Source organism: Mus musculus, chromosome 17 (genome assembly GCF_000001635.26).
Source record: "Mus musculus strain C57BL/6J chromosome 17, GRCm38.p6 C57BL/6J".
Classification (NCBI taxonomy): domain Eukaryota; kingdom Metazoa; phylum Chordata; class Mammalia; order Rodentia; family Muridae; genus Mus; species Mus musculus.
Genome location: NC_000083.6, coordinates 51,025,602 through 51,047,497, shown reverse-complemented (window position 1 = coordinate 51,047,497; position 21,896 = coordinate 51,025,602). Strand labels below are relative to the sequence as shown.

Below are 21,896 nucleotides of genomic sequence, written 5' to 3'. Positions count from 1 at the left end.
TTCAAAAAGTCATTGTGCTTCATATTAGATTATTTCACAGGGTACTCTAAAATCTAGAGATTGTGAAGTCTAATATAACATAGCCACAGTATTTGTATGTGACAATTTATTTTGCAAAAGGAAATTACAAAGCCACTCTTTATGAAGCCCATTTGGATTGGTGAGTGACACTGTAACTTGTTGCATATGTATTAAATGCTTATTTTACTCTAATCTTAGTTGTTAGAATTTAAATTTATACATGAATGTGCATCGCAGGAAATCCATTAAAGGCAAACGGGAGTAATTATTAAGTCTTACACTTTTCAGTGTGTTGCCATTAGCCTTAATATACATCATACAAATAGAAAATTTTAATGCCTCTCTCATCATTGTAGTACATGTCAAATAGGAAGGAATCATCACTTGATGATATAAAACTCCTTAGAAGTAGTTTTATATTAATAACTTGAGTTATTAAGTACGATCTAAATTATATTTTAGCAGAATATATTTAAGTGTTTGAAAAATGCTATTTGACTTCTCTAAGAATTTACATTTAAATGTAGTGAGACAGTGATTATTTTAAATGTTTATGGCGTATCTTCTCTAATAAATGTATAGTATTTATTATATCAGTTTAACCTAAAGAGTAACAATATTTTTCAGAGGAAATATTTATGTTCAAAGATTTAATCACTAACTGACTTTGGTCATTTGGGGCATAATATAGTAACAGCATTCTCTCTGCTGCTTTTCCTTGCCGTGTTTATATTAAATGTTTTTCTTCCCCAGCATCAGAAGTCTAGGAACATTGTTGGACAAAGTACCTTCAAGACAAGTACTGATGTGCAAATGATTATTGATAATATTTTATTGACATTTTTTATATTTTGCTAGACATAAAATGCAGTGTTTTGGATTTGTTTGCTATCATTGTAGTATGAATAACATTTGAAGTGTTTCACACATTAGAAGCAATTGCCACCAGGTACATTTATTTTCTACTGTTTGGTATATGTGAAATTTAATATTCTAGTTTGGAATATATGAAATATTCTTTAGATGATTTACATATTGGTCGACTTATTTTTATATGTCTTATTGTTTTTTGAAAATTCAAAGCACTAAAAGAAAAAACTCTCATGATTATAAACTCATCAGCTGCATTCCTCATGTCCCGTTCTTTTATCAGAGAAAGGGATTTGAATGACGGTTTCATAGATAGATGCCTCTTACATGTATTGCAATAAACAGCTATAGAATTTTATCATGGCATCATCTATCCTCACGTGCAGTGTTTTTATGTTGTTACTATGGTAACATTTCCATTTGTGAATTTTTGTGTAGTTAAAATGTGTAGTCATCACACCATACTACCTTTGGCTTTTGATTCCTTGTATAAGTAAATCACTGTGCTACCTGCCTGTTATTGAGTGGCAGCAGACAGCACTTAACTGCATCCCATAAGCTGGAGGCAAGGGAAACAGAAACAGCAAAATGAAAGAAATGGGAACATTTTGTTAAATTACATTTTAAGATTGTCCTGATGGTGCTGGTAAAAATTTAAATGTTTCTAAAGAAGAGTGAGAGCACTGCCAGTTATTCTCTGAGATGCTTTAATTTTTATAAGTATGTGATAATGAAATTGGGTAGGTATGGTAGCAGTAGGAGGTAAGGAGAACATTAGTCTGTCAGCTAAATGGGTGCTAAATAACCAAAACACAAGTAATGACCCTTCAGAGTCAAGAGGCTCATTGGAAAAACAGTCTTTTTTTCATTTTAGCCTTATTACCGGTTTGAAATTTATCTTCTTTTCAAGTATTTAAAAGTTGTCCTCTTTATTTCTCTTATGATTATGAAATCAGAGTGTAATATCTTATTGTTAATTTGGAATAAAGTAGTCTATAATGTTCCCTTGTATCAATTGCTGCATTCTAGTAAAGATTCCTACTGTTTTTGTTTTGTTTTGCTTCCTGAAGCCCCCTGCTGCTGTTGATTACACCTAGATCTGCCACTGATTGGAACTGCTAAAAGGCACAGATAATGTGGATGGTTGCTGAATCATTTAATTGTAGGACTAATAAGAAGTGTTCTCTCTGGGACCCAACAGACAGAGCAACACTACAATTTTATATATACAGTGACCAAAATATCCTTCTATGTTTTAATAATAGAGTGAAAAATATTTACTGAAAATAGGAAATAGTAACTAGCTAGTTTTATTACTAAGGCATAGAACTGAATCTGATCAGAGGAAAGGAAAATGTTAGAAAAAAATTAATTCTTGCGTGCTAGTTTCTAGCAATTGAGTGTTTTTTTTTCTTTTTTTTACAAAGATAAAACAAATGTATAACTATGTCCATGAAACTGTTAATGCAATAGTTGAGTATAAAAAATAAAATGATGAGGAAATTAATTAAAAATGATATATTAAATATAAGCCTTCTCCTGAGTAGCTTATATCTTTAGAACCCTTACCTAGGATTTCTATAATAAAATTTCTAGGATAGCCATGCTTGTGCTAAGAGGTACCACAGGTAACAGTTTGTGCCCTATTTAAAATGTGAGATAATTACTTCTTCCTGGAATAAGCTTAGACTTACTTAAGGGACTATGGTTATGCTACTGTGTGTTTAATGATAACTTGCGCTATTACCTGTGTTCTCTCTGTTCATTGTAATTAATTACTTAAATAGCTTATCCTTCCAAAGACTTTCTGAGTTACTAGGTGCGAATTTTATCTACATTGTAATTTGTTTGAAATTGTGCACATCTATAACTCGAGTTGGGAAAAAAGCTAGTGTTGCTTTTTTGTTTATTTTTCTTTTGTGATGTTTTATTTTTAGATGGGTATAAAGTCTTGAGATCATATTCTACATTGTTCTCAAACTCGCTATGTGTTAACAGTTAGCCTTGGCTTCTTTAGCCACACGAGTACTGTGATCAGTGTGAGATACTGCATCTTACTCTTCATATTCTTCTAAGTTACTTATTGAAATATTGAAAACAGGGAAATGGCTTAAAAGGTGCTTTCCAATGGGTAAGAGGAGCTTGTAAGCAATCTGACGATAATTTGATAAGGAAAAGAGTATTGAGACTTGTACTAAGGACAAGGTAACAAAGTGCTTTAGATGGGATACTGATAATAAGAATACAGTGGAAAGTAGTACGATGCCTCGTTTTGTTGATGTCTTATTAGATATTCCATCCACCTTAAAATAATGCAGAAATCTAATGTCTGTTCTTACAAAGACGTAAGATTTGTAAAATAATAAACAATTTTGTGGTTGAAGCAACTACTGTTTATTTTGGGTTTTCTCACCTTGAGGCAATGTGTTGCAAATTAGTTCTCACTATGTAACATAGCTCAGCTTGATCTGGCTTCACCTCAGAATTGTTCTGTCTCACCAGCTTCCTCAGTGTGCCTGGCTTGTCATTTAACTTCTTAAAAGGTAAAATGAGGAAGTTAAAGTAGTAAAGCTGAGCTATAACACAATATTACAAACATGGAAAATAGTTTCAAATCCTATTCTGAGCTGAAGGTGTTGCAGGATGTGATTTCTTCTGACAACTGAGAAGAAGACTCTCTTGTAGTCCCTCTGAAGACTGATTTCTCACTGTGTATAAGTATACATTTCTCTATTTGATTAAAACAAAACAGACAAACAAACAATTGTTTGGATTACTGCTTGCCTTGGTGACACAATTATAACTTGATTACCGTTGTCTCCTACCTATCTGATGTAGGGGCTAGGCTATCATCATATGAGTGTGGCAGCTGTAAAACAGCTTTGTTAATATGGTGTCCAAGAGCTGGGGATATATATATATTGAGTAATAAATTAAGCTCTCCTATAATTAATGGAAGTATAGGAATCCACAGCTATTGGTTTATTTGTAACTAATGCTCTGGCATAATTGGCATTTTTACATTCTTTATATATATGTCTCCAAATTTTGTATTCAATCATTGTTCTAGTTTAATCTAGTGTGAGAAATGGGCTAAGTTAAACTCAACCCATTATTTTCTCTCACTTTTTTTTCTACCATGTTGGGGATAGTATCTTACATCTCCACTATACAGACTTGTGAATTCTTAAGGAAAATAACATTACCACCTAAACATTATGGAAATTTAGCTATAGTGGGGGGATTTTTGTGTACAACATTGACAAGATAAAAACTTAATTTATAACAGTTTTTCCTGGAGACTAGTCTTGAACCAGCATTCTATTGGATATTTGCTTAATTTACATTTCAAATGTTTTCCCCTTTCCAGGTCTCCCCTATGGAAAGCCCCCATCCCATCCCTTCTTCCCCTGCTTCTATGAGGGTGCTCCCCCACTCATCCACCCACTCCCTTCTATACTGGGGCATTGAGCACCTTCAGGCCCAAGGGCATCTCCTACCACTGTTGTCCAACAAGCCCAACCTTTGCCACAAATGCAGCTAGAGTCATGGGTCCCTCCATGTGTACTCTTTGGTTGGTGGTCCATTCCCAGGGATTGAACCAGCATCTTAGAATTCTTGAAAATTTTAAGAACCAAGACTTCTTAAGTCTCCTTAGGACATAGAAAAATTCTAAGACTGGAATCAAGAAATCCATTTTACTAAGATAATATTCTCATGTACACGGTGTTTGAATATATTCAGATATATGTGTATGTGTATAATATATATATATATATATACATATATATAATACATACACATATGACTAAAGTTAATTGCTTTTAATAACTCTAAACTATGTAAAACATACATTTCCTTACTTTCTTATGTCCTATTGGCTATATTTGATGCTGACATTTTAATTAGAAATGGCACCATGAGTTACAAATTTCTGCTTATGAAAAAAAAAATCCACAGATTTCTGTTGTTAGTTGAGTGTGCTGTGAATTTAAGTCAAACACAAACTACATATATTATTCTGTATAATTCCCTCACTCCTTTGCTAATGATGACATAAGTTTTTGATGTTTTCAGTTATTTTTATAACATGTAAATATATCTATAATATTTTCTTTATAAAAATTACTTTTTTTCTTTTTTACACTCCAGATTTTATTCCCCTTGCCTTCCAGCCTCCAACTGTTTCCCATCCCATATCTCCTCCCTGCCTCCTGTCTCAATGCAGGTGTCAAGACCCCCTCTCCCACCACCACCAGACTTCTAAACTCCCTGGGGCCTCCAGTCTCTTGAGGGTTAGGTGCATCTTCTCTGATTGAACTCAGACCCAGCAGTCCTCTCCTGTATATGTGTTGGGGGCCTCATATCACCTGGTGTATGCTGCCTGGTTGAGGATCCAGTGTCTGCGAGATCTCTGGGTCCAGATTAATTGAGACTGTTGGTCCCTTCTACAAGATCACATGAAAGGGAGTTGGATTTTGTCAAATGCTTTTTCTGCATCTAAGGAGATGCTCATGTGATTTTTTTTCTTGAGTTTGTTTATATAGTGGATTACATTAATGAATTTTCATATATTGAACCAACCTTGCATCCCTGGGATGAAGAGTACTTGATCGTGGTAAATGATGGTTTTGATGTGCACTTGGATTCAGCTTGCAAGAATTTTACTGAGTATTTTTGCAATGATATTCATAAGTGAGATTGGTCTGAAGTTCTCTTTTGTAGTTTTGTTCCTGTGTAGTTTAGGTATCAGAGTAATTGTGGCTTTGTAGAATGAATTAGCTAGTATTCTTTTTATGGAATAGTTTGAGAAATATTGGTATCAGGTCTTTTTTGAAGGTCTGGTAGAATTCTGCACTAAATCCATCTCACCCCCAGGCTTTTCTTGGTTGGGAGGTTTTTTTATTGACTTTTTCTATTTCCTTATGGGATATGAGCCTGTTTAGATAGTTTACCTCCTCTTGATTTAATGTTGATAATGGTATCTTTCTAGAAAATCATACATTTCATCTAGATTTTCCAGTTTTGTTGAGTATAGCCTTTTGTAGTAGTATATGATGATTTTTTTTTTTTTTTGAATTTCCTCCATTTCTGTTGTTATGTCTCCCTTTTCATTTCTGATTTTGTTAATTTGGATACTGCCTCTGGGCCCTTTTGTTAGTTTGGCTAGGGTTTTATCTATCTTGTTGATTCTTTCAAAGAACCAGCTTTTGGTTTTTTGTTTGTTTGTTTGCCTGAGGGTGTTTGATGCCCCAGTGTAGTGACATTCAAGGGAGGGAAGACTGGAGTGGATTGGTGAGGGAGCACTGTCATAGAGGTAGGGGGAGGGGGAATTGGGATGGGGGGGGGTCTGAAGCAGAGTCATGAAAAGGGGAAAATATTTGAAATTTAAATAAAGAAAATATAAAAAAAAGGGAAAAAAGAAAATAAAATTACTTTGAAAGCTTATAAGGACTAGATTCTTGCACTTCCACATCAATCTTATCTTCATTCCCTTTGCCTTTATCATGTTAATGCTGAAGAGAAGCAGAAGTGTTAAGTCAGATATGCTATCTCAGCAGCATTAGGGAGTGTTAAAAGTCGGTATCTTATGGGAAGACACTGAAAGTGATAGTTTGTTGCTAAAGATACACAATTACTGACAAAAGCAGTCAATAAAAAGAAAATGTTCATTTGGAATCTAACTCAGACTTTCAGTTTCTAGGTTGATACTTTTTATCCATAATCAGGTAGGAAACCTGATTGCCAATTAGAGATTATCTTTTTGTCCATTTTACTAGTTTACCATTAACAAAGAAACTATGGGCATTTTCAGTGTCCAGCACTTGATCTGTGATTACATTCCCTTCCTCCATATGTGTTAGAAACAAGTTTGTTTGGGTCGTCGTCCCCCTCCCCCCCAAAACTGGACATTTCCTTAAATGTTAGTTAATTAACTCTGCACAGTTATACTAATTTTAGAATGAGGAATATTACATATCTAGATAGCTGATTGGTTTGGCTTATTGTCCTATTTATTTAGGGGTGAAAAACACAATATACTGAAAGCTCAGTAAAGGGACTTACTGTAAGACTACTGGAGGTGTTATAGGGGCCACTTTTACAGTATAGCTAGTGTTCATCTTTGGGAATATTGTTATGTTAAGTGCTTAAGTGTTTAATTCTTGTAAAACCTGTAAAATGAGTACTTACTGCTTTCATTTGAAGAAACCAAGCTTTCAAAAGTTTAACAATTAATCTCAAGTTAATGATAGCATAAACAAAGTGTTAACAGAAGAGGTTTCTGGGAGTTCCCCTTCTGTAGGAATAATGATGTCTGTCAGTCGAAAGAAGAAAAGGTGATAGGCAGACTTTATTTTACATTTTGTTTTCCTCCTTTAATTTTCCTGATGGACAAAGAGTCACTGTTGTTGCCTCATCTTTAGTAGAAGCAGAATTATATTTGGCTTATACATTGTCAAATTTCTGAATTCATCCATTTTTGTAGTTTGAATGAAAAGAATGTGATTAGGATATATTTCAAAGAAAATGGAACGTTAGAAATTAGACTTGAGAGGTGCTTAGTAGGACCTGAGGTGATTGTGGCATTTACTCAGATAGGTATATATTGTTCATTCAATAATGTTTATTTAACAAGACATGTGTGTCTGACAATGAGAACAGAAAATGTTTGGAAAAAAAATGGTCTTAAGGTAAGGAATGAGTACAGAGAGGTACTCATACTTGTTACTAAAGGGAAATAAAAGAGAAGAAAACTGATTAGTACTACTTAATAATAGAATTCTAAAGGAAAATTAGAAAGATTGGATGAATATAGATCATGAACAGTTTTGATAATCCCTATGAGTATACCTTAATAGTCATTACACTTACCATAGATATTATTATATTTAGCTACCAAAGTGTTTATGTTGAATAATAGAAAGATTTAATTATGACATAAAATAATAAATTGTGAGACAAAGAGTAGGATTTTTAAAATTAATTTATTTTCTCTTTTTTTACACTCCCCTCACTCCCATCCACCCACCCTCCACATCCCATACCTCTTCCCCCTCCACCTCACCCCCATCCCACCCCCATCTCCATGAGGTTGTCCCCAACCCCACTCCAGCTGACCTTTAAATTCCCTATAGCCTCTAGTCTCTTGAGAGTTAGGTGCACCATCCCTGAATAAACACAGACCTGGCAATCCTCTGCTATATGTGGGTTGGGAGCATCATATCAGTTGGTGTATGCTGCCTGGTTCAGTGTTTGAGAGATCTCTGGGGTCCAGATTAATTGAGACTGCTGGTCCTCCTACAGGGTCTCCCTTCTCAGCTTCTTTCAGCCTTCCCTAATACAACCACAGGGGTCAGCAACTTCTGTCCATTGGTTGGGTGTACATATCTGCATCTGACTCTTTCAACTGCTTGTTGGGTCTTCCAGAGTGTTGTCATGCTAGGTCCCTCTTTGTGGATGCTCCATAGCCTCAGTAGTAGTGTCAGGCCTTGGGGCCTCCTATTGAGCTGGATCCCACTTTGTGCCTGTCGCTGGACCTTCTTTTCCTTAGGCTCCTCTCCATTTCCACCCCTGCAATTCTTTCAGACAGGAACAATTATGGGTCAGAGTTGTGACTGTGGGATTTTATTAATATTTGTTTCCCAAATACAGGAAGTTCAGCATTCATTTTTAAGTTTTTGTAGTTAGGCTATATTCATTTAAAAACAAACAAACAACAACAGAAAACATACTCTTACATATAAATAATCTTTTTTTAATTAGATATTTTCTTCATTTACATTTCAAATGCTATCCCAAAAGTACCCTATACCCTCCCCCTGCCCTGCTCCCCAACTCACCCACTCCTGCTTCCTGGCCCTGGCATTCCCCAGTACTGGGGCATATGATGTTCACAAGACCAAGGACCTCTCCTCCCATTGATGGCTGACTAGGCCATCCTCTGCTACATATGCAACTAGAGACATAGCTCTGTGGGGGTACTGGTTAGTTAATAGTATTGTTCCTCCTATAGGGTTGCAGACCCCTTTAGCTCCTTGGGTACTTCCTCTAGCTCCTTCATTAGGGGCCCTGTGTTCCATCCAATAGCTGACTGACTGTGAGCATCCACTTCTGTATTTGCCAGGCAGTGGCATAGCCTCACAAGAGAGAGCTATATCAGCGTCCTTTCAGCAAAATCTTTCTGGCATATGCAATAGTGTCTGGGTTTGGTGGTTGAATATGGGATGGATCCCCAGATGGGGCAGTCTTTGGATGGTCCTTCCTTCCTTCTCAGCCCCATACTTTGTCTCTGTAACTCCTTCCATGAGTATTTTGTTCCCCATTCTAAGAAGGAACGAAGTATCCACACTTTGGTCTTCTTTTTTGAATTTCATGTGTTTTGCAAATTGTATCTTGGGTATTCTAAGTTTCCGGGCTAATATCTACTTATCATGTGTGTTCTTTTGTGATTGGGTTACCTTACTCAGGATGATATTCTCCAGATCGATCCATTTGCCTAAGAATTTCATAAATTCGTTGTTTTTAATTGCTGAGTAGTACTCCATTGTGTAAATGTACCACATTTTCTGTATCCATTCTTCTATTGAGGGACATCTGGGTTCTTTCCAGCTTCTGACTATTATAAATAAGGCTGCTATGAACATTGTGGAGCATGTGTCCTTATTACAAGTTGGAATATCTCTTGGATATATGCCCAGGAGAGGTATTGCTGGATCTTCCAGTAGTACTATGTCCAATTTTCTGAGAAACTGCCAGACTGATTTCCAGAGTGGTTGTATCAGCTTGCAAGCCCACCAACAGTGGAGGAGTGTTTCTCTTTCTCCACATACTTACCAGCATCTGCTGTCACCTGAATTTTTGATCTTAGCCATTCTGACTGGTGTGAGGTGGAATCTCAGGGTTGTTTTGATTTGCATTTCCCCGATGATTAATGATGTTGAACATTTTTTCAGGTGCTTCTCAGCCATTCAGTGATCCTCAGCTGAGAATTCTTTGTTTAGCTCTGTACCCCATTTTTAATAGGGTTATTTGATTTTCTGGAGTCATCTTCTTGAGTTATAAAGAATCTCTTAATCTTCATTACTTCACTTCTTATTTGTCCAGAAATTTTAATGTATAATTAGCTTATGTATTTATATTTTTACAAAATAAGCATATACTACATTGTGTTTTTTCTGATTTTAATATGTGGTATACATTTTGTAGGCATATTTTTATTTTTAATTCTTACTTCTTGTTTGCATTATAAAAGGTAAAATTACTTACTGATGATTATTTATAGTTTTCATCATCCTATCAGCTTCTTTTTGTACTACCTGTTTGGCTCCTTTATCCATACATTTCACTTTTCTTGTTTTTTTTTTTTTTTTTGTACAGGTTTTCTAAAATGGGGACCATTAACTTGTTCAACAACTAGAAGGTTGAATTGATCCAAGGAGTGGTGTATATTATTATTCCCTCTTCCCCCCTCCCCGCTCCTATATCAATTGTTCTTCCTCGCTCTTTATCCTGTGTTTAGGTTATTATGCTGTGGTCTGCTTGAAGGCCAAAAGCCACTGCATTATTAAAAGATTGTCCACCTCAAACCATAAAACTAATGTTTGGTCCCTTCACAAAGCATCATGTCCTTTGGACTTATACAGTAAAGGTGAAGCCTTTGTAAATTGGACAGTACTATTTAAATGTAAAGTGTTAGTTTGTGTTTCATATTATATGTATACTACTCTTTTCTGTTTCCATGGTAGGCAGGTGATGTTACTAACAGAATGACCTCTTTTTCTTTAAAGTATTCGTAGAAAAGAATCATATTTCAATGAATAGTTGCAGATCTTATTCTTAATTAAAACTATTTTATCTCCCTTCTTAACATTTCTCTTCATCATCTCCCATCCCTTATCTTTCCAGCTCTTAACTATAATTAGGTAGCATTAACAGGAACTGTTTACTTTAGTTAAATTATTCTGAATATTGATTTTACTTATCAAAGGTTAGTTCAGATTGTTGTTTGAACTGATAATTAAATGTAGCCTAATATCTTCTCATATTTACATTCATTGTAGGGCCATTTTCCCTTCAGTCTGTATATTTTATGATCTTCAAGGCTAACATTTTAAAAAGAATTTTTTTTTTGGGTGGGGGGATAATTCTAATCAAGATTGGGTTCAAAAATCTATAGTACACTTGACTTTAACATGGAGTATCTCAGTGAGAGTTTCCACCATTTTATAGACACATTCCAGTTGAATCTGCCTCTGGATGAGGAACAGTGCTGTAATACTTGGCCAGAGTAGGATAATTTTACAAAATTTTTAATGAGTGTTTTTATCTTTTTTCATGATTGTTAGTGAAAACAATATAACACATCTCAGATTCTGAAGCACAAATAAGTCAGATGCAAGCATAACTTCTATGGTTCTGGAAACAAGGAAAAAACAAACAATGCAAAAAGAACAAAACTACAAATGTGCTATGCCCTTTGAAGCAGCACTTCTACTAATTTGTTGCTCAGTTGATCTTTTTATCTGGGAATTATACTGAAGTGTATTGATTTTATTGCTTAATTGAACGTTTTCTTCAAGTTCTTCCATGTTAGTAATGAATAAATCAAGTCCTCTATTTCCTTTATTCTTGGAAGTTGTAAAGAGATTAATGAAAACAAATTGCTTTATGCTTTGAGTGGAGCTATACAAGACTTTAGTGTCATGAGCATTTAGGGAAGAAGTTGAGGAAAGATGAGTTTCTAGCTGACTCTTAAGACCATGTGGAATTAGGTAAAGTAGTAGCTGCCAAAGGCATTTTGTGTGGTGATGTGCTAAGGCTTGCAGCTTGACATAGTTTAAGTGTGCAGAACCAGCAGAATTACCGCCCTTTAATGGTATTCTTGCCAGGTGTAGTCTTGAACATTTTTAATCTCAGCATTTTTAGAATAGAGATTGGTGGAGCTCTTCATGGTTGAGGCCAGCCTGATCTGCAGAAAGTGGTACGGAACTGTCTGGTCATAGAGGTAGACCCTTTCTTGGAGGGAAAAATGAGTGCTCTCTGATTTTCCTTGTAAAAATTATGTCCCATAAGTCATGGCAGTTCTTCACTTTTCTCCTTCGTGATCCCGATGAAAACCCTGTGTTTTTTATACTTTGAACAGAAAAAGGTGTGCAGCTTTTTGTCCCTGAAATTTCATATGTACATTCTGACATGAGGAATGCCTACACCCTGCTTATAGTCTGTTTCAAAGCTCTGTTTACAATCTATACTAACTTTTATTTACCTGAGATCAATCTAACCTTAAGCTGTCACTAGTTATATATCTGATATTTTATGAAGAATTTTTATTTATATTAATGTTGTGGCCCCATAAAGGATTTATTTAAACTTTCTGACAATCATGAATAAGTATTATGTGAATTCAAAATATTTTCTTTCCTATAGAATGACATTTTCTATCTAGAATTTAATTATGTCTTGAGAAAATAATGGAAGGAAAAGTAAAAACATCTTACAGACCAAGAAAATTGTAGAAGTTGTTAGTTATATGCCACACCTTATCTATGTGTAGTTTTAATTAAATAGACTTCAAAAATTAATTAAAGATTTTCTGTACTTTCTGTCAAATGTAAAGCAGAGGTTATTCTGAAGTACTCTCTCTTCTTATTGCAGTTCAGGGTTTTTGTTTGTTATTTTTTTTTTCTTTTTTCTTTTCATAAAGTGTAAGGATACTTGGAAATTCTAGTGGTTAAATTTCCCCCAACAATCTTATTAATTTTTAATTATTACTTCATGGCATATCATTGTTGATTTTTACATGGCCCTTGTATTTTATTTATGTGATATTTTACTTACAGAACTTGCTTATTACATAGTAATTTGTGACATTATTAGTTTCTCAGGAATTCTTCTAAAAATTTAGTGTTTTAAAGCTGTACAAAAGTGCTGTGAAATTTTTCTCTTACTGAACTGGCCGGCATATTCTAGAGCTAACTTGCTAACACTAAGCCCAAACAGAAAGTAGGTTCTTTTACCTGCAAGTATGTGGGCTTGAACTATTGGGTGAGTCAAACACACAGATTTCTTAGGTCATGACTTTTTCCCTTTAATCTTTCTGATTTTACTAAGAAAGAGGAGGGGCCCTGGTCCCGGGGCAGACAAAGTTGACAGTTTCCTACTTTGTGAGGAATAGCTTCAGTACAGATAAAAGCTGGTGGCTTGCATGTGTGTGCATTCATGCGTGTGTGTTTGTGTTTGTGTGTGTGTGTGTGTGTGTGTGTGTGTGTGTGTGTGTGTGTGTGTGTGTCTAATGTCAAGTTGGTTGTAAAGTGAGTGGCAAGGTGTGAATACATAACATTTGGGATTTCTTTTTTTTTTTAATTTAACTTAATTTATTTTAATTTTTAATTCATTTTTACACTCCATTTTCCATTCCCCGCCCCCCATCCACCCTCTATCTGCTCTATACCCCACAACTCCCCACCCTACCCCATCTCCAAGTGGATGCCCCCACCCCCCACTCCACCTCACCTCTGAACTCCCTGGGGCCTCCAGTGTCTTGAGGGTTAGGTGCATCATCTCTGAATGAACACAGACCTGGAAGTCCTCTACTGTATGTGTGTTAGGGATCTCATGTCAGCTGGTGCATGCTGTCTGTTTGTTGGTGCAGTGTTTGAGAGATCTCGGAGGTCCAGATTAATTGAGACTGCTGGACCTCCTACAGGATCACCCTTCTCCTCAGCTTCTTTCAGCCTTCCCTAATTCAGCAACAGGGGTCAGCTGCTTTTGTTCATTGGTTGGGTGCAAATATCTGCCTCTGACTCTTTGAGCAACATTTGGGATTTCAATCAACCACAATACCACACTTTAGGCTATTTGATAATGACTTGAAATTTCAGTGTGACTTACTTAAATAATTAACATAGCAGTACAAGAATCCAGTATATAAACTTATTTGATTTGTTAGGTTATTTATTTACTCACTATTATCTCATCTGATTGGTCCACAAACATGAAGTTATCTGAGCTTTGGTGAATTCTCATCAGTGAATAAAGAAATAGTATTTGCTTGATAAAATGTTGAAAGGAGTTACCATATGCAAATTGTATGTTTGCTAGTGTTATTTAAAATGAGAGGGTAAATTACTAAAACTTTTTAAGTTACTAGTGGTGCCACTTACTCCAAAACAATGGATGAATTTCACATCCATATGGACATCTTGATAGGTCTTGGCACAACTGATTGTATGTTCCTAAAAACAAACCTTCTTCCTCCCATCACATCTCCAGACTTGACTAAGAGAAGAATTTTGCTATTCTTCTCTTGTTATAGATTGCTTTATTTTTTATATTTATATGGGGTGATTATTATTTCTTAACCTCAGTATTATTTTCAGTTTAATATGATTGGATAAATGGTTAGGGCTATTTTTTTCTTCTGAAGTTTTGTTTGTTCTTTCTACATACTAAATTGTGTGTTATATTTGATTTATGCAAACCAGATAGAATTGACTTAATGCCCGAAAAGTGGTATCTATATAAAATTCAAGCAGTAACAATTGAAATATTTTTATTTAGCTGTCTCTAATAAAATATTTGGTGAGTATATGAAACTGAGGGGTAGGGTGGAGATGTATTTTGCTTTGTACCTACAGCAATTAGAAGAGTACTTTTCAAAGTCTAAGAAGGTGGAACTTAGATTGTCTTTTGTTTGTTTGTCTTTTGTTTGTTTGTTTTTCCCCTGGTAACTGGAAATTTAATAAACATAGTCCATGGGTGCTTGCAGCAGCATTTAAATAACCCATAACTTATGATGTAGGGGAACCTTGGAAATTTTAGGTATTACAAGCACTTCATTTATAATACCTTGTCATTCCTACAACCTTTTAAAAATAATTTCTTAATCTCTTTTAGTTTTGAGATTCAAATATAATTAAGTCATTTTCCCCTTTCTTTCCTTCATCCAAGCCCTTCCATACATCCTTCCTTGCTCTCTTTAAATTCATGGCCTGTTTTAGTTAATTGCAGTTGCATATACGTGTATATATTTCTAAATATAAGCTGCTCAATGTTTATAATGTATATATGTTCTCAGGGTTGACCATTTGGTATTGGACTAAACATCGGTGTGATATTTTCTGAGGAATAGTATTTCTCCTACTCTCACATTTCTTAGTTGGCCATAGTTCTTTGAGTCCAGTGATCTTTCCCTTTGGCATATCTGTTGTTCTTGTCCTCATTCAGATCATGCTTAGGCAATCACATTCATAAGACTGTGTGGGTATAGGTTCTGATATTACTAGTATACACAGTTCTAAAGCAAACTCTCTGGCTGACTCTTACAATTTTCTGTCCCCTGTAGTATAAATGTTCCCTGACCCTTTGGTTCAAGTTTGGGAGGTTTTTTTGTAGATGTATCTACTGGGACTTGGATCCACAGCATTTTATTGTTTATCATTTTTCTATAATGGTTTTCATGTGTTTCAAAAAGAAATATCTTCGATGCAGAGTGATATATTATTCAAAATATTTTGAATATTTAGAAATTTAAAAAATATATAAAATAAAAATATTAATGTTTTTAATATTGTTAGTATCTATGCTTGTTTATTAATGTAGTGGTTATAGATTTTTTTCTAACATCATGACTGTACTACTCCTGGATAATTGTCAAAGTTTCCAGTAGCAGAACAATTCTTAAATCCAATTTGAGACCTATTAATTATTACCAAAGACCTTTTAGATATTACAAAGATATGTGTACTACTACACCCTTTAATTTCTCATGCCATGCTGGTTATTGTGGTTGATTATCATAACAGTTGTATAGGACTGTTGGTTGCTTCTTCCTTTGGAAACTTCAATGGTGCTTTCTGTTACCATAAAACTAGTTTTCAGGGAGGAGGCTTTAAGGTCACTTTGAGATCAGCAGCCTCTGGGTCTTGATTCTGAAGTACATAGTGTCCTTGGCAATAGGGACTTGCCTTCCACCACTGGGATAACCAGGAATAACCAGCAATAGGCTATTTGTTTGGGGAGTATCTTGGATAACCCTGCCCAACAAAGCAAAAGAGGAGTTCTTTTCTTTTCCATGGCTACTTAATTTCTTAATTTTTAAAATCCAGCCTCAAAGCCACTTTCCCTATTCTGTTTATCATTTGTGTTTAAGGGCATGCTGGTTTTTTGTTGTTGTTGTTGTTGTTTGTTTTTTATTTGTTTTGTTTTTTGTTTTTTTAACTACTTCTGCCTATTATTCTGTTTGTTGTTGTTGTTTTGTTTTTGTCTTCTACGATGCATATCTTGGTAGCTTGAATAGGAATGCCCCCTGTAGCCACATTTAAATGCTTGATCAGCAGCATTTAGAAGGTGTGGGAAGTGTTTTACTGAGGGTAGGCTTTGAGGTTTAAAGCTAAGCTCAGCATCTGTCTGTCTGTCTGTCTGTCTGTCTGTAATGCTTGCCTTGTCCATCCCCCCTAGCTGTCTGTTGATCAGGATGTAGAATTCTTAGCTCCTTCTCCAGTACTATGTTTGTCTGCAGGTTGCCATGCTTCCCTCCATGATGACAATGGACTAAACCTCTGAACTTGTAAGCTTCAACTAAGTGCTTTCTCCTTGCCAAGGTCTTGGTGTTTGATCACATCAGTAATATCCTTTTTTTTTTCCAAGACAGTGTTTCTCTGTGTAGTCCCGGCTGTCCTGGAACGCTGGCCTTGAACTCAGAAATCTGCCTGCCTCTGCCTCCCAAGTGCTGGGACTAAAGACTTGAGCCACCATGCCTGGCAGTGATATCCTTAACTAAGATATAAGTGGTCCTGCTCTTTTGAGAGCTAGTAGTTGGGGACAATAGAAACCTTCCATATTGCAAGTTTCTTCTTCATCTTCTACATCTAAAGACAGCTTTGGAATCATATGAAAATACCTGGAAATTACAGATAATTTGGTACTTTAAAACATATTTGAATACTGAAATGACAAGTATATTAATGTTCTATAGGATAAACAGTTTAGTCTTACTTTGAATCCTTTACATAGTATATATATATTCATTGTGCATATTGTTTTTAAGATTTTATTTTAACAGTATAAAAACTACGGGCTCTAATATATCTTAATTTACTTTTGATTATTGCTCTTGATGTTGAAATTTATTATATTCCTGCAAATTATTATTAGACAGCAGTTGATATTTCAAGTTTATGGTTGATAGAAACGAGTCTCAAGATTTTACTAATGGGTGATATTTAATGTTGAATGACATACATTCAGACAAATGCTTTTATATATAATTTATTTGGCATTGTAAATGCATTTTTCTTGTGAGAATCAGACCCCCTATTGTCAAATGAAGTATTCTATAAAGGTTTGGAGTAAATAAATAATAAAAGTACTTTGATATACAATCTAACAATATTAAATATTAAGACTTAAAATGATCGATTTTAATAGTTAATTAACCTATTTAAAGTCCATGTAGCTGTCCTGCGTAAAAGATTGAAAGTACTTTTTTCTGGTCATTAATTTGAAGAAAGTATTTTTTATCCATACATGTCAGCTACGCACTGTCCAGGTTCCATGCAGTTTCTGGTCTAACTCAATTGGAAGAATGTTTAAATAGAACGTCCTACTTTTTATCTTGTCTTCTTTGTAATTGATATTTTAAAGAACATTGTTGTTTTTAACCAGAATTACCTTAATTTACCATTTCTAAATAAAAATGTGGGTTTTATTCTTTGCAAAGCTTACACAAAATGTTCAATTGCTTTCCCTTTTAAATATGAAAAATAAGCTTCTAAGGCTTTGCTAGAGACGCTTTCTTTTAGAGGCACTATGTCGTATTTTAATTTAAATGCACCTCATAGTGAATACAGTCTACCTATAATACATACTTATTTTTTGCTGTCTTCTTGTTAAAAAATTCTGAAAGGTAGTCTTTTAAATCTCTTTGTGGTGGGTTTATCATTTTGCGTGTTAAGGAATATCACTTTGTCATTTTAGTGCTTGATTTAATTACTTTTTAGGTTGACATCAGGAAGTCAAACGATTGAATAATATTTATAGGCATTTTTAAAAAATATGTCTTAGAGTACGCACTTCAGAAGACTAACTCTAACTGAGCTTTATAAGCAGTGAAGGAATGAGTACAAGCTGTAGCAAGTGGAGCCTCACAGCCACTGTGGACACCTCAGTTAGAACCTGTGCATCTGATGTGATGATGTTTGAAATGTTTGTATAGAACATCAGTGCATTACAGGTAGTATTTTACCCATTCATTGCTAGTCAATGAAAACTTTAAATAACAGAGTACTTACTTTACACAAAAAAACCCATAATGTATTTAATATACTTTAAATATCAACCTTCAGAATAAACCTTTAAACTTTGACATAGCCATTGTAATGTAAGCTTTCTGTATAAAACTTTTCAGGTAGATACCTTTTTGCAGATACTTTCATATTCAAATTTAGTAATGTGAGAACCAGACTTCTAAAAACAGTACACCTGTTTTTAAGATTAATTTTAGATTGTGAATAGGAATTTCAGCCCAATTTGTCAACTCTTATTGCTATGGTAGCTTCAAAGAATTTCAGGAAAACCTGTCTCAGGTTTTTCATTTTGTGTTTTGCAGGGCATAAAAAATGTGTAAGCTAATAAGAACAACAAAGGAAATAAGTATCTTTTCTGAGGTATAAGAATGTATATTTCTATGCTTCTTAACTTAAGAAAGGATTTATTTATTTTTATTATTTATTTTTATTAGATATTTTCTTCATTTACATTTCCAATGCTATCCCAAAAGTCCCCCATGCCCTCCCTCCCACTCTCCTCCCTCCCCGCCCTCCACCCCCACTTCTTGGCCCTGGCGTTCCCCTGTACTGAGGCATATAAAGTTTGCAAGACCAATGGGCCTCTCTTTCCAGTGATGGCCGACTAGGCCATCTTCTGTTACATATGCAGCTAGAGACACGAGCTCTGGGGTTAGTTCATATTGTTGTTCCATCTATAGGGTTGCAGACCCCTTTAGCTCCTTTGGTGCTTTCTCTAGCTCCTCCATTGGTGGCCCTATGTTCCATGCAATAGCTGACTGTGAGCATCCACTTCTGTGTTTGCTAGGCCCAAGAATAGCCTCACGAAAGACAGCTGTATCAAGGGTCTTTTCAGCAAAATCTTGCTAGTGTATGCAATGGTGTCAGCGTTTGGAGGCTGATTATGGGATGGGTGCCCGGGTATGGCAGTCTCTAGATGGTCCATCCTATACTCTCAGCTCCAAACTTTATCTCTGTAACTCTTTCCATGGGTGTTTTGTTCCCAATTCTAAGAAGGGGCAAAGTGTCCACACTTTGGTCTTCGTTCTTCTTGATTTCATGTGTTTTACAAATTGTATCTTATATCTTGAGTATTCTAAGTTTCTGGGCTAATATCCACTTATCAGTGAGTACATATCATGTGAATTCTTTTGTGATTGGGTTACCTCACTCAGGATGATGCCCTCCAGGTCCATCCATTTGCCTAGGAATTTCATCAATTCATTCTTTTTAATAGCTGAGTAGTACTCCATTGTGTAAATGTACCACATTTTCTGTACCCATTCCTCTGTTGAGGGGCATCTGGGTACTTTCCAGCTTCTGGCTATTATAAATAAGGCTGCTATGAACATAGTGGAGCATGTATCCTTCTTACCGGTTGGGACATCTTCTGGATATATGCCCAGGAGAGGTATTGCTGGATCCTCCGGTAGTACTATGTCCAATTTTCTGAGGAACCCCCAGACTGATTTCCAGAGTGGTTGTACAAGCTTGCAGTCCCACCAACAATGGAGGAGTGTTCCTCTTTCCCCATATCCTCTCCAGCATCTCTTGTCACCTGAATTTTTGATCTTAGCCATTCTGACTGGTGTGACGTATATTATTTTTATTAGAATTCAGAGACTTATTAGCATAATTTAAGGGAGTAATGATTTAATTTTTTATTGTCTAAGAGGAATGTTTTTCAGCTTTATGTATTTTCAACCACAGAGAAGCTAGGTGTTTAGGTTGTAGGAAGTATAAAATTTATGTCAGATTTGTAAAAGCAAACTTTAGGAGTGATGGAACACTAAATATATAATTTTTAAAAATTAAAATAAGTAATTTGGGTTTTTTTTGGTGTAACATTTATGCATAAATCATTCGTTCAGAACAGTGATTCAAATGATTATAGACACATTTGTGTAAAGATCTTTAATACTCTGCTTTGTAATACAGTTTTATGGATATATTTTGAATCACAATTTAGGTTTTTCCTAGTAATTTGATTTAACACTGAAAAGCAACATTTTATTTCTGTTTTTACAAGGTTGTCTCAAAAGAAGTAATAGACTTAACTGTTTTATTCTAAAAGGTAAAATAATCCTATATATTTACAACAAAGCAATCAAAACCAAGGCATCAACCTTTTTAGTAACTTCTGAATTAGATCAGTATCTAAAGCTGTACTTGGAACAAAAGGAAGAACATCATCTGTACTCTGAATAAATTCCCAGGAAATCTGCACATGTACTTTGCTTGATTATAAATACACGTTCATGTCTGTTTTGATATGTAGGCTTCATACATGATGATATTGTATATTTCTCATTGTGTAGAGGAATGATTGTAGATTGGTTTGTTTATAGTGAACTTCATAGTCTGGCTTTTGGTTATTATTATATAGACTTGTCAAATTGTAGCAGTGGTTTCCAACCTTTCTAATGCTGTGCCCCTTTAATACAGTTCCTCATGCTGTGGTGAACCCAGCTATACAATTATTTCATTGCTACTTCATAACTATAATTTTATGTTGGAGTATAATGTAGATATCGGATATGTAGGATTTCTGATATGTGACTCAGTGAAAGGGTTATTTAAACCCTAAAGGGACCATGACCCACTGGTTGAGAACCTTTGCTCTAAAGACTTAGGTTTAATGCTAATTTTACTGAATCATTTTAGAATTTTAATCATCTCTAATGAATGAAAAATCTTCTCTAGTGTCTTAGCGTCAGGGGTGAATGTGATCGTGTTTTCAGCTTGTTGAGGTCTTCTCCCACATCATTGATCAAGGAAACTTCCTGAGATGTGCTCATGTTTGGCCTGTTGGAGGCGTTTCCTCTGTTGGTGTCCCTCTCCCAGATCACTCTAGTTTGTTTTAGTTTTTATTTTCTCAAAACCAGTTTTCCTGGCTGCCCTGGAATTAGCTCTGCAGTCCAGGCTGGTCTCATACTCACAGAGACCCATCTGCCTCTGCCACTTGAGTGCTAGGATTAAAGGCCTGTGCCACCACTGCCCAGCCCACACTCTCCTTGAAACTAAGAAAATTTGCTGCTTGTATAATTTTGAATAAGAATTTATGAAAATTTTTTAGGAGGGGACATTATAGTTTATGTAATTTGTAGTTTATGGACATCGAAGATTAGGGTGTAAATCACCTTTCTATTAACATTATAAAGTACCAACTTGTTGAGGACAATTCTATTTCATCCATATTTTTAGATGTCTCATTCAGTGGTTAGTTAGAATTGTCAGAGAAACTCTGGAAATCCAGTAACCTCACTAAGTATCAAACAACTACCTTATTTAAAGAATTGTTTTGTTATATATAAATCATACAGACACTGCAGAACCTTATATTTTATTGTAATTTTTAGTCCAGGAACTGCAATTTTAACATTTTTTAAAAGAAAATAATCATGAATATGATATGATTATTGCACCCATCTATGGGGTGAATATCTGAGAGCCTCCTAATTAATCAATCAAGAATTGTTTACATAAATTGTGATAACTATGTAATGGTGTACCAGACATCCATTAGAAATTGCAGTTTAGACACAAGGACAACACTCAGGACAATTTAGTAATAATTTATTTTAACTTAGTGATATTTGCACATAATCAGTATGTTTTCCAGGTGGATCACATTGATAACATGTACTCTAAATGTCCACAGCAAAGACAAGTATCAGTATATAAAATTTTAGTACTGTCATTTTATATTAATTTTATTAT

General features: G+C 35.1%; 1 protein-coding gene across 7 annotated transcripts in view; it reads left to right on the top strand.

Annotated features, from left to right (window-relative positions):
- Tbc1d5 (TBC1 domain family, member 5) overlaps positions 1–21,896 on the top strand; it is a 448,076-nt gene that overhangs the window by 133,702 nt on the left and 292,478 nt on the right. The gene's annotated exons all lie outside the window — the stretch shown is intronic.